Below are 13742 nucleotides of genomic sequence, written 5' to 3' on the forward strand. Positions count from 1 at the left end.
AAATAAATAAATATTTAAAATTTTCTCTCTCTCTCTCTCTCTCTCTCTCTCTCTCTCTCTCTCTTTAAAAAAAAAAAAGAAAGGGTGGGTGAGGAATAGATATAAGATTGACACATGCTATCATTTGTGCATGTGCATTGGTGATAGAACTCAGGGCCTCGCACATGCTGAACATATACTCTATCTCTGAGCCTCGTCCCTAATTTATAGCTGAATGCTGGGCATGTGGAGTCTCATATCCTGCCCTTCTTTCTACCACCATGCTTGTGAAAATTTCTAAAATAAAATGTTTAAAAAAAAAATGCCTGGCCTTGCCTAACACATGACATCACCATAGCTTTGAACAGTGTCTTTGAAGCACTTTTTATTTCTTAGAGAAGGCTGCTGCCTGAACACCAGATCAAGTTTTACACAGCAGCCCTAAAATTGTTGCATCACACTGTGAGGTCCTGTCGACAGGGAGACAAAAAATACACTAGAACCCAGGGGAAGCACAGCCATGCAAGATGAAGATACAACTTTCAACGATGAGATGCTCTGTGGAAGATCTGACCTAGTGTGAAAACTGGGGTCCCATCTGGGAAGACTGGTGATGCAGGAAATAAATGTGCAATACATCAAAAATATGTTGTCCAGTCGCTGACAATTTATTTCTAGAATCCATTTGTGTAACGTTTCCAGTCTCATAAATGATAAATAGTAAGGTTTTACTTATAACTCGTTGGTCGCAGGGGCAGGTGAGCAGGGAATGGAAGGGACTTTGAGGAGACGGGTTAACCCTCACCCTGGCCCTGCTGACGCTCGGCTCTGTGGGTCGAGGGAGTTTGCGTGACAGCAGGAGAATCCAATAAATGTAGGAAGCCAAGCCTATTCAAACACAGACATGACTGTGAGATGCGCAGTATGGGCCATGTAGAAGGAAAAGCATTGACATCCATTCTGTAACAAATTATCAAAAATCATTAACATGGAGGGAAGTTATACTTGAGAACAAATTATTGTTGGCTCTTTTGAAACCCCTGAGTTTTCTGTTATCCTACAAAGAGAATTTTCTAGAGACAAGTAGTAAGTGTACTTTGAAACCTGGGAGGGAAGCCTGCCTGCTCCTGCACCAGAGATCGGGTGTCTGTTGGTCCACACCATGAACTGGGCAAGCCGGGAGCAGGGAACTCCAGGTCTCCCGGATGGCGAGAAACCCTAACTATTCTGAGACAACAAACATGAAGAAAGGCAACATGCATCTTGCTGAAATTGAAAAAAAAAAGGACCCCAAATTACTCAGTAGCAGCTCCATGGCTGGATGCTGTGAGCCCATCTCAGTGAGCGCAAAGCAGCTCGGCTGGTCCAGGAGATGCAGCAGCAGAGAGGTTTATTACTTGTCTCAAGCAAGACGCACACTGGAGTTAATTTGCAAAGCAGTGTTCTCTCCACACAAAGACAGCCCGGGATTTTAGTGGGGAGACTTACACATATTCACAGAGAGAAGATGCACTGTCACATGTCCAGGCAGACACATTCCTGAGCACTTTCAGTTCAAGGTCAGAGTCACATGTTCACACAGAGTCGGTGGGCACATTCCTTGAGCATAGAATTTAGTCCTTGTAAGTTTTCCAAAGAGCCTTAGCTGAAACAAAAAGGAAAACAATTTTGAAAACCCATTAGCAGTCTTTAAACTGGGCAGCAGCTTCCCCCATAAGTATCAGAGCCTGTCCCCACACAGTGTCAACCTTGCCTAACTAGCTGTTCAAAGTTGCCCCAATTTTTTAAATCATTAAACACCCCCATCACTGCCAAAACAAAAACAAACAAACAAACAAAACCCCCACAAAACAAAGGCAATACAGGATCACTGATGGTCCAAAGAGTTGTCTCCAAATGAGACAGAAGTTGTTTATTGTTTAGCAAACCCTTTGGTCCTGGGAAAAGAATAGTATAGAGAAGGCCTGTGGGAGAATCTGAGTAAGGTTCTTAAGGGACTTTGATAACTTTTACATAACCTTAGCCAACACGAAGTTTATTATACACTATTTCCATCTAGCTGTTAAAAAAGTACACATCTTTTAAAAATATTTTTCTAGTTGTGGATGGACATAATACCTTTATTTATTTATTAATAATTTATTAGTTGTATCTGATGGACCTTCATATGTGGTGCTGAGAATCGAACTCAGTGCCTCACAAATGCTAGGCAAGCACTCTACCACTGAGCCACAACCCCAGCCCTATTTTGTGTTTTATTTACAGACAGGATGTCACTGAGTTGCTTAGCACCTTGCTTTCACTGAGGCTGGCTTTGAACCCATGGTCCTCCTGCCTCAGCCTCCCAAGCCACTGGGATTACAGGTGTGTGCCGCCATGGCCAGCTAAGATTTCTTATTTGAATTGAAAGTAGTGAAGAAAGCCAGGCATGGTAGTGCACCCCTGCAATCCCAGTAGCTCAGGAAGCTTAGGCAGGAGGAATGCAAGTTTGAGACCAGCCTCAGCAACTTAGCAAGACCCTGTCTCAAAATAAAAAAAATAAAAAGTGCTGGGGATGTGGCTCAGTGGTTAGGCATCCCTGGGTTCAATGCCTGGTACCAGAAAAAAAAAAAAAAGTGAAAGAGACACCCATTTGCAGGACATCAGAATATATCATCCAAATGTGCCTCGTGGGTATAAGCTGATTATTTTGAAAACCAGCAGACATTAAAGCAGTTCTGAAAAGGGAGCACAGGGTATTTTGTAAGGGAAATGCACATTCATCAAAGAAACCGTCATTTGTAGGAGTGGACTCTCTCTCTCTGAAAGATGACTACATCACAGGAGACCGAGATCTGCAGAAGGAGTGCTACCTAGGTTTACCTGGCCACCTCCCCCTCCCGCCTCCCACAGCCTCCCTTCCTTTACCTGAAGGAGGTATCTAGGCTCAGTTCTGCAGCCTCTTGGAGTTCACTCATCCCTGAGTTCCTCCTCCTACGTAGAAGAGACACGTGTTACCATACCCCCATTGGCCTGTCCCTTGTTTATATCCCTTTTCTAACAGGGGCCCAGGGAGACCTAGAAGGGAAGAAGGAAAAGAGAGATTTTTCTGAGTGTGAAGAGCCCTGGGCAGGAGGAGGCCAGCAGGACCTGGAGCCAGCCTCCAGTTTGTCCAATAGTGTCCTCCTGTAGAAGGACCGGGCAAGGGCCCTCCCGGGCTTGGAACTGCATGAGCTTGTTCTCTTCCCGTTTAACAATGCTGATCACTAATCTTCCACTGATGCTGACTGATACTTGCACATTTACAGAGGTGCCTTTATTCGCAGGTGTGCAAGGTACGTGGAAACAGCCTGAGAAGAGAGCTGCCCCGACGCGGAGGCAGGGGAGAGGCGCTTGCCCAGCCACGGAGGAGGGCCACCTTGCACTGAGGTCTTTCTTTGTTACTGTCATTGGAAATATGTTGCAGATGCAGAAACTGTGTTCTTTGATGTCTCAGGACATCCAACGGCAGATGCTCATTTCAGCACCACGAGGAGGACAGGCAAGAAGTAAAAACCCTTTTTTCAGTTTGATGCTCCCTTTTGTGCAGACTGTGCCATCCTGGGCCCAGGAAGGTGGTGGGCCAGTCACCTCCCTCTCCCCTCAGGGGGTTTACCCTCAGCCTCCCCAGATGTGCCACGGCAGTCTGAGCCCCTGGAAAGGTCAGCTCTGGGCAAGGAGGTGGGCAGGGCCTTCAGCCAGGCGGTCACTCTTCCTCCCCTCCCTTCGTCCCTCTCTCTCCGCTCCATTCTCCCCACTGATGGCCCAGGCTGAGAGGAGCCTGAGCTCCTCCAGCTAAGGGTGTCTGCGCCTGGGGCTCTGTGCTGGCAGAAGAGCAACTGTCCAGGCGACACTGCTGTGGCCAGAGAGGAGAGGAAATGGGAATCTGAAAGCATCTTTCTGTGGCTGGTCCTCAGCTGCACCATCCCTCAGGAAAGTCTGAGGGAGAGTGGCCAGCCAGGACCATGGGCCTTCCAGGGTCTTCCTATGTGGCCTTGACCATCCAGAGGTCCAGGGAGAATGTGCAACAGACCTGTGAAGCCTGTGCTGCTTATCACCCAAGGGCCCTGCAGAGAGAGCACTGGGCCCTGGATTCTGCAGAGAGACGGAACCACCAGGACAGATGGCTGCAGCTCTATGTCTGTCTCTACCTATGGAGAGAGACGGATTTTAAGGAATCGGGGACTGGCATGTCTGCAGTCTGCAGGCGTATGGAGGTTCAGACTTGCCCTGTGCTGTTTTGGTAACTAAAGTGTGCTGAATCAGATGGACCCAGACCATTAGCAGCAGGAAGGATTTCTGCACGTTCACCTGTGCACAGGAGCCTCCCTGAGTAGTAAGCTCCAAGGAGGGCCAGGGGTGAAGACCAAGCACCCTCTTCATGTCTCAGAGGGCAATGCTTTTTTAGAGAAATCAGTGGGTCTGAAGGACAGCAGCCTGAGACAGCGTCCCTCTGGGAGAGGAAGGGGAGGTGAGACTGTGCTGGAACAAAGGTGCTCTCCTGCAGGAGGAGGACCTGTGTGTCCCCAGGGAGATGACCAGCACAGGACAAACTGGTGTGCGCCTCCTAGCCTCCTTTGCTGGGAGTTCAGGGAGGGAACTAGCCAATCACACTTTTTTGGAAGACCTTTCTTCAGTCAGCAAAGGGGACTTCATGGAGCCTTCCCCATCCCTGTGCCAGAGTGGGGAAGTCCCTGGTTTCCTCTAGTTCTAAATGTTCTGAAGCATAATTTTCCAAGTTTGGAAACAGGGCAAGCCGCAGGCGGGAATTCTAGCAAGATGTGAGGTTGCAGCGGGAGACCCAGGGCAGTCTGGAGGCAGGAGCCCTTCCTTACTGGGCCCTCGGGCTCTTCTCTGAGGCCTTAACATATGAAAGAGACCCCTCAACGTTGTGGAGGGTCATCTCCTTCACTCAGATATCCTTATCAAAGTGTCAGCCTTGCTGGGCATGGTGGTGCCCAGCTGTAAGTAAGCCAGCTACTTGGGTGGCTGGGCAGGAAGATCTTAAGTTTAAGGCCAGCCTAGAAAACTTAGCAAGACCCTGTCTCAAAACAAAAAACAAAAATGGTTGAGGGTGTATCTCAGTGGTAAGGTATCCCTGATTCAATCTCCTGTACCAAAAAATAAAATAATTGAATTTTTAAAGTCTAAAATATAAAATGTTAGCCTTATCTAAAACTGCTCCTTCACAGAAAGGCAAACCGACAAGGCTGTCCCTCAGAGGAGAGCAGCAGCCTGTGGCACTCACAGAGCAGCTCCATAGCCCGCAGGAGGAATCTCGTAAACTGCTTAGGAGCCTAAGCTGGAGGGGTCAATCCTTCGGCAGGCACATGTCTTACGGGAAGTTGGAAGTTACGCAGTTTTGCCTCAGAATCCAAACTTTGGAACCTCTAGGTAAAATGGCTCCGGACCTCAAATGGTGAATCTGATGCCAATAGCCAGGCTATATGGACAAGGACCAAACCAACTCCATTTTTCCCCGAGAATCCACGTCATGTAAGAAATGCTTCTGCCATGGAAAGCCCACCTCTGTGCCCATCAACAGTTGCTTGGCATAGCAAGGTTGGCAACACAAAATGGCGATTCTTTTTTTTTAATATTTATTTATTTTTAGTTTTTTCGGCAGACACAACATCTTTGTTGGTATGTGGTGCTGAGGATCGAACCCGGGTCTCACGCATGCCAGGCAAGCGTGCTACCGCCTGAGCCACATCCCCCCAGCCCCAAAATGGCGATTCTTATACAATGTGAAAGTGTTCTCTCTTTGGTTTCTGCTTTTCTTGGACAATGTATCCAATCTCTGAATGTCTAGATGTTAGTAACCATTCTGTAACTTATACACAACTAGGGACTTTTGGCCCACTCTCTTTTCTACTTACGATTTTAGATCTCATGACGTTTGTTTGTGCTTTTGAAGCATAGCAACAGCCACTTGTGCTTTAATATGGTTTTGGACTATAAAAGGTGTACTCAACAGGAGGGGGTCAAAGGATGTAGACTTGCAGCCTCCCTCTTAGCCCACCAGCTGATGGATCTGGACCGCCAACTGGTGAATAAATTTGTCTCCTGTTTTAAGATTGACTCGGTGATCTATTGCTATCTTGCCTCAACACTGTCATAGGCACCTGTCCTTATGTAGCAGAGACAGTGCTGGCTGGGTGCACTGGTGACTTTCACAGTGTTTTCTCAGTGAGCTTGCTCCTGCTGTGGTCTGTTACCTTCCTGGAAACAGAAAGCACACTGGGCTCAGGCACAGTCCACTGTCTGTCCAGGAGCCCATTTTTGTCTGTAATCCTAGGTTTCCAGGAGGCTGAAGCCAGAATATTGCTTGAGTCCAAGAGTCTGGGGCCAGCCTGGACAATGTGATGAGAAAAAAAAAATTTTTTTAATTGAGCAAAGCAGGCTTGTCACTTCAACCATGATGTCATTTGCCATGAGGGATAGAATCAATGTTTTCAAGCTGAAGTTAGAATTCTGGAGAGCTTATGTTCGTCATTATAAACTTGACCATGTTCCAAAACTAACTGATTTTTTTCTGTGTCTGTGTCAGTGTGTGTGTGTGTACACTAAGGATTGAATCCAGGGGTGCTCTACCACTGAGCTATACCCCCAGTGCTTTCTGTTTTTTTGAGAACTTGCCTTAAAAAAACCTGCAACCCTCCTGCCTCAGCCTCCCTAGTAGCACAGATATGCGCCAGCATGCGCAGCACTTACTGACTTGTCTGATGAGGCTGAAAGTAATATTTTTATTTATTTATTTTTTAATTTTTATTTTATTTTATTTTTTTGAGTTGTTGATAGACCTTTTATTTTATTTTACATGGTGCTGAGAATTGAACCCAGTGCTTCACACATGCCAGGCAAGTGTGATACCGCTGAGCCCCAGCCCCAGAAAGTAATATTATCAACTGTGATTTTTAAATTTTGTTGGAGAAATGGACCAACATTTGGAAGAGCCACATAACTCAGTGAATTAATATTTTCCAAAAGGTCATGTTACAAAATCACTTGTGGGTAGTGACCCATTAGATGTGCCAGGAAGAACAATGGCTTTCGGTCTAAGAGAGCAACAGTTCATTGATGTGGAACCTGCATCCACACCAACAGTCCTGTAAGAAGGTCCATGTGTCCAGCTTAGCTAAGTACCACATTACCTGCAAAGGCTGCAGGAAAACCCCTCTGTTCTCCAAGTATAAACCTCCGCAAGTTCAAATTTTCTTCACACACACAACCTCTCATGTTGGGTGCAATATCACATACCTATAATCCCAGTATTCAGGAGGCTGAAGCAGGAGGATTACAAGTTCCAGGCCAGGGCTGGGGATGTGGCTCAAGCGGTAGCGCGCTTGCCTGGCATACGTGAGGCCCGGGTTCGATCCTCAGCACCACATACCAACAAAGATGTTGTGTCCGCCGAGAAGTAAAAGATAAATATTAAAAAAAAAATTCTCTCTCTCTCTCTTCTCTCACTCTCTCTTAAAAAAAAAAAAAAAAAAAAAAAGAACTTCAGCCTGCCAACATCCAGACCCTTCCCCAAGGGACCTTCAGATGAGACCCTGCCCTGGATGATACTCCTACTGCAGAGAGAGGCAAGGAAGCAGAGGACACACTGCGCCATGCCCAGACTCCCGACTCACACAAATGGAGAGCACGATGGGCACTGTTTTAAGCCACTACGTTTGAAATGATTTCTAGGCTAGCAGTAGATAGTGAAGCAGCATGCTCTAGAAACATTCACCCACCATTCACCATCTCAGGTGTGCGATGTAAAAGAAATAGAGCAAAATTCCTGCTCTGATGGATCATGGATTCTAGAGTTGGATGTGTGCGTGTTAGGCAACAGATGTAAGAAATAAGTGATACAGGGCGTTAGCCAGGGTTCTCCCCAGAGACAGAACCAACAGGCTACCCAGCTGGAGACAGGATGCCCAGAGTGAGTGTACTGGCTTGCATGGTATGGCAGCAGTGAGAGCCTCACAGCAGGCTGTGTGCCAGCTGGCGACTCTGGGATGGCTCCTCCATCCTCATCCTAAGGCCTCCAAACCAGGGAAGCTGCTGGTGTCACTTCCAGTTAAAGGACGGAGACCTGGGAACCTGGAGAAGGGCAAACCTGGAATTCTGGTGCCCAAGCAGGAGGTGGGCATGTCCCAGCTCTGTGGGGTGAGGGGACTCCATTTCGCCTTCTGTGTTTGTTCTCCTTGAGGGCCCTCGGCTGACTGGGTGGTGCTCACCCATACAGAGGGTGGGTGGATCTTCCCCACCTGGTCCACATGCTAAGCTCTGGAAACACCCCAGCATCGACACCCAAAGCCCTGCCTTCTCCCACCTCCTCTGGCTGTATTCTCAGATCCCAGCAGGGTGGGCTGCATCCATCTGGCTCTGTGCCCTGGGCAGGAAGCTGTGCTGCGCAGGGCCTACATCCTACCTTTCTGTTAGGTCCCCTGCTGGTGTGTGCCCAGGAGCTCTGTCTTTCTGGCTTCTCAGCTTCTCTGTTTTGGCAGAGTTCTGCCATTCCTGTGGCTTTCCACCAACTGCTGCTCCACCAGCCTGCCCTGCAGCTACCATACCTTTTCCTTGCTGCTCCAAGGAGCACAGTCCATGCTCAGTGCCTGTGACCATCTGGCCCTCCCCTTCCCTGTTTCCCCAATGGGGTTTATATATGCTGCGGCCACCAACATTCCAAGGATTAAAATGCCCTATTAATGAGAATGATAGATGAATTTTAAGGAAAGCAATGAGTAAGGGTATTGGTTTTCTAAATAAGTTCATGTCCAAGTGAAAAAGAGAAAAGCAGATTGCATATTTAAATTCCAGTGTTCTTTTAGCATTACAAGTTTTACCAAGTGTCCCAGTGTTGTGTTTCTATAAAGAATAACTGTATATGTGGCTTTTAATTTTATATACCTAAACAATATCTCTCGGAAAATAGTAACAAATCTTTGGGAAACATACATAAATTCAGATTCTTTCCCTTAAGGAAGGTCTCCTAATGTATGAGTTTCAAGGCCCCTGATGTGTGGGCCCCTCTTTGGAGGTGATAAGAGATGGAGATGAATTGGTGGCAGATCCCAGCAGGAAAGGAACAGTGGGACAGACAGAGAAGGCTCAGCTGCTGAGACCGGTTGGAAGGTGGGCAGGTCTCTCACCTGCTTCTGGACTTTGGGACAGCAGCTTGTACTAGGGGGTGCCAGGTGACTCCTGCTGCCTCTCAGACTGGATGGGACCAAATGAAAGCTTCAGACAGAGGCCCAGTCTAGGTGAGGGTAGCAAGGCCAGGGACCCTTCATGGGTGTGAACCAGTATCAATTTCAGGGCCTGCTTAGAAAACCCAGTCTTGGTTCACTTTCTGCTGGTGTTGCCCAGAAATTCTTGATAATTTTTCCATTTTGCACTAGGCCCTGCAAATTTTGTAGTGGTCTCGATTACTGAACTTTCTGTGTCCCCTTGTAATTCTGCCGAGGCAAAAATACACTGGCCTCCCCCTAGTGCCTGCTGGAAGCCTTTCCACCTCAGCTACCCTCCAGCCCTGAGTTCTGGCCCTAGGTCTGGTTTCCTCCTGGGGGAGCATGGGGTCAGCAAAGCTGGCCTCCTTCAAGCTGTGTGTGGACTCAGTGCCCGACCTCACGGGGTGAGCCACTGCATAAGTGAATGTCAGCAACTGCGTGTGACCTGTCAGACCAACCACGCGCTTCCTTGAGCGCTGTTCCTACATCTTTGAGTGAAACCACGGGTGGGACCCGTGGGTACACTGCGACAGATGATCTGATTAGGACGATTTTCTTAAGTGCAGCAAGAAATGGAGACAATGTCCAACCCTCCTTAGGCTGACATTTCCTGGAGCTGGGGTCACCTGGGCAGGAGAGTGCACTCCAGGGGGACCAGGAGGACTAAAAGGCAGCCCGCAGTCACAAGTGAACTTCACGGTTGGGGCGCGCCTTGGTGTGGAGTCCTCATACCTAGGGGAGAGAGGGCGCACGGGATTAGGTCCATGGGCAGAGACCCAGGCTTGGGGCACACCCGCCGCCAGATTGTTGTGCACATTTGCATCCCCGGCACTGTCCTAGCCCGCACCCACCTGGGCGGCAGAACTCCGGCAGCAAGGCGGCGGGAAGGGCGGGAGTCTGCACCCAAAGAGCGTCTAACCGCGCGTGGACGGTCTGCGCCTGACGCCCTGCGCGGCCGGGGCCTCAGATGGTACATTCCTCATCCCCTGCCTAGACCACAGATGGTTCCGACCGGTTCCGCGCACTTCTCCCGGGTCGCAGCGGAGCGCGCAGAGGGACGTGGCCACGCCTCACTGAAGAGTCACGAGGTGGGAAGCTCGGCCTCCGGGGCGGGGCAGGCCACTCCTCGCGCCCCTACGCGACCGGCCGGGGCGGGGCCTGGCTGCGGACGCGAGGGGCGGGGCCGCGGTCCGCTCCGCCCCCGCGCAGGCCCCACCCCGCGCCCGCCGCCGCGCAGGGCGGGGGCGGGGCCCGTCGCCAGCAGGCCCCGCCCCCGCGGTGAATATTGATGCGGCGCGCGTCGGCGTCGCCCTCCTCCCATTGAGCGAGGCTGTGTCGCGTGGCCCGGCGTCGGCGTGACGGTTGGACGCGGGCGCGGCACTGCGGGTCCCGATTGCTGCAGCCGCTTGTCAGTGTGATGAAGATTGGCACCCAGGTAAGCTGTCACTCAACCGCTCCGCCGCCGCCGCCGCCGCTCTCGCCGCCGCCGTCCCTATCAATCACACCGGCCGCGGCGGCCGCTGCCGCACCGCTGCGCCGCCTCGGGTCGGGCGGGCGGCGCCCGGGGCCCGCACTTGCCCCGCCGCCCGGGGCTGGGGGCGGGCGCGGGGGAGGGGAGCGCGGCCGGGGGAGGGGGCGCCGTCCGCCCGCGGCGCGGGGGCGCGCCCGGCCTGTTTTCCTCTGTGGGCTCAGGGACGCGGAAATTTCTGGAAGGCGCCGCGGCCGCCGCGCAGGGCCCGCTCGAGGCGCGCGCTGCTAACCGTCCCTTTCGGAGTGCGGCGCGCGCCCCTGCGCGGGCGGCGGGGGTGGCGGGGGCGCGCCGAGCCGCGGGCAGGGTGCGGGCGGGGGCGCGCGGGCCGGGGCGGGCCGAGGGTCGGAGCGGGTGCGGCGGGCCGGGCCTGGCCCGGGGAAGCGGCGGAAGATGGCGGCGGGGTCCCGGCGCGGTGTGGGGTCCGGGTGCGGGGTCCCGGTGCGGTGCGGGGTGGCGCGGCGAGGGCCCGGGCCGCGGCGCGGGGGCGGGCGGGGCGGGCGGGTCGCGGTGTCGGGCGGCGCGGGGCCCGGGCGCGGCGGAGGGGTCCCGCGGGCGACCGGTGGGGGTTCCGGGAGGGGTTCCAGTGTGCGCTAGACACAGCCGGTCCGGGTAGCTCCTGGGGAAGAGTTTGGCACGGGTGTCCCCGCGGTGGACCGCACGTTCCTTGTGAGAGAACTCGCCTGCTTGGTTCCGCGGTGCCTTGCGATGCCCGGCTTGGAGAGTGGCCCCGGAGCGACCGCCGGGCCCCGCCTAGGACGCTCGGATCCTCTACCCTGTAGACGGTGCTGCGCGTAGAGCGGTACGAGCCGGGAGCGGCGCCTGCACTTCGCTAAATTGATGGCAGACTTGCAGCAGTTCAAGATGGATTTGTCATAGACCAGGGGCTCTAACGTCATCATTTAGGTAGCTTGTGAGAGTGGCTTATTGTAAAAGTCACCGATTTTTCCGCAAGATGTTGGTACTTTTCGTCAAAGGATAGAAGAAAACCCCAGCTTTAGGCCTCATCTCATGGTGCTGAAATAAGGAGTGTTCTGTTGGTATTATAAAGATGAGTTTAAGTGAACTGCCAACGTGTTTGCCAGGTCAATTACTGGTGATGCAGTCGAATCTGGTTGACTTGGAAGGTGGCACACTGACTCTCATCTTCTTCATCTCTTGTTCTTTAATGTATTTAGGGTGGAGAGTGATGTGTGGATCATCTAGCTGCAATAGTTGATGGATCTAAAATGTACCCTTGTGTTAGGTACCATTGCTCACAATTCCTATGGATGCACTGCTTTCTTAGCGGGCCAGTTGAAGTATTGAAAAGTTAAGTGTGCTTTAGAATTGAGTAAACTTGTCCCGAGGAGGATGGCCAGTTCTAAAGATTAACAATCTCTGTTTATAATTTTAAGTGTCAGCAAGTTACCTGGTTAATGATCTGAGGTTCCTGTTCTCTAGCTTACATTTAGTTACATTTCTGTGACAGTGTAACCTAAGTTTAGGGAAGTCCTAATTGTGAGTAGCAGAAATGGTCGTTACTTGAGTAGTAACATTTCTGTTTACAATTTTCATTTTTGTTTCTAATTGTTAACTGTCTCAAACTTCAAAAGGAAAGCCTGAAGGTGAGAAAGTGATGCAGAGTGTAGACCTCAGGGACCTTGACTCTCCCAGGCCAAAATAAAAATTTCAAGAATAGAACCAATGATTTTGAAATAGTCATCAAAACATTGAACCAAATTATTGATAGAGTCCAATCTGAGCCTTCTGTTAGCACAGTACATCACCCACCAGTGGCTCTGGTAAGTCTTTTGGAGTAGTAGTGAGATTTCCCTGATAACCTGTGGTTTGTGAACATGTCTGTCGCTGACCTGCTGAAACTCCAGGGCTTATTATCTGCTTTCATCATTGAAGAAGTGCTAGATTTCAGCTAGAAGTTATTGCAGGTAAATATTTTTTCCCTTAGGTTCACATAGCAAGTTCTTCAGTAGAAGTTCATGTACGCTGAGCCCCTCCTTTATTAGGAATATGGATGGATGTGTTCTTTTTCCCACTTCCTGACACAGTTTTGTAGATGGCAGAGGTGACTAGGAATTCAAATAGCAGGGCAAGGGAAACAGCTGTGTAGGCTCATGGTGAGGCAAGTCTGTGAGGGTGAGAGAAGTAGCCACGGCTGCAGGAAAGGCTATCTCCCACTGGTTGTACTGACTGAGCAGCTGTTATGGGTCTGTCCTCAGCTGTCTAAGAAGAAATGTAAAGTGGATGTATGGTGTGCAAAAAGTTCAGTCTGGAGATGGATGAACAGTTGAGGACTAGAAGGCATGGTCATTTGTTGAGAAGTGTCTGTAGGCCTGGCCACCAAAGGTGGCCAAGTGTCCTGCAGATGAGAGTGAGTGCCAGTTACCTAGCTTGCTGCCTGCTCTCTGCAGGTAGGTGTTAGACTTTGTCAGTCGCTGCCAGTTTATTGTTTTTGGAAAATTCACAAAGAAAGCAAGCAGTGTGATATTATAGCAAATAAGTTGTTAAATCTGTATTTAAAAACTGTTATTCCTTTGAAGCTGTGTGAGTCTAAGGACATGCCTTAGGGACTTGCGAAGAGGATGGAGCAGCCTCTTAATTCTAAGAAATTTTTGGGATAAAGGTCTACAGCTTAATCTTGAAAACTGCCAATCTGTCAGGTTGAGAGACTGAGGGTCTGTGAACTAGTACAGCATTTGGATTTATTGTGCCAGGGGTGTTGCTTGGTGGCAGAGTGCATGCTCAGCAGGCACAAAGCCCCAGATTTGATCCCTGCATTTACACATACATACTCAAATGGGATTCATTTTACCATCTGAGGCCTTTCCCTAAAATGATATGGGGTGATCATGCTGACAGGTCAAGCCATGAGGCTGTACCTTTCTTCCCTCCTTGGGTTAAGCTGCTCAGCATGAATTGTTAGTGTCCCTGCCTGAGGGAGGTTATTTGTGCCCAGGATGATATTGCTACTCTAAAGGTCTGTGTTCCTTAGC

The 13742-nt window shown here is 50.4% G+C and overlaps 1 protein-coding gene and 1 long non-coding RNA gene across 6 annotated transcripts in view; one reads left to right on the forward strand and one right to left on the reverse strand.

Annotated features, from left to right (window-relative positions):
* Positions 1-659: 659 nt before the first annotated feature.
* On the reverse strand, positions 660-10190 carry LOC308653587. Its single transcript, XR_014023074.1, has 4 exons — positions 10073-10190; positions 2887-2952; positions 1468-1624; positions 660-867 (listed from the first exon to the last, which is right to left on the reverse strand). It is a non-coding gene; the product is annotated as an uncharacterized lncRNA (long non-coding RNA).
* Positions 10191-10517: 327 nt separating this feature from the next.
* PKNOX1 (PBX/knotted 1 homeobox 1) overlaps positions 10518-13742 on the forward strand; it is a 55917-nt gene continuing 52692 nt past the window's right edge. For 2 of the 5 annotated variants that reach the window (XM_081302206.1, XM_081302210.1), the window contains exon 1: positions 10564-10656. The gene's annotated coding sequence lies outside the window, so the exon portion shown is untranslated. Of the gene's footprint in view, positions 10657-13742 lie in introns of all 5 variants that reach the window. The other 3 variants (XM_081302208.1, XM_081302209.1, XM_081302207.1) reach the window with 2 other exon arrangements.

Source organism: Spermophilus citellus, assembly GCF_964194105.1.
Source record: "Spermophilus citellus genome assembly, chromosome: 7".
NCBI classification, from domain to species: Eukaryota; Metazoa; Chordata; class Mammalia; order Rodentia; family Sciuridae; genus Spermophilus; species Spermophilus citellus.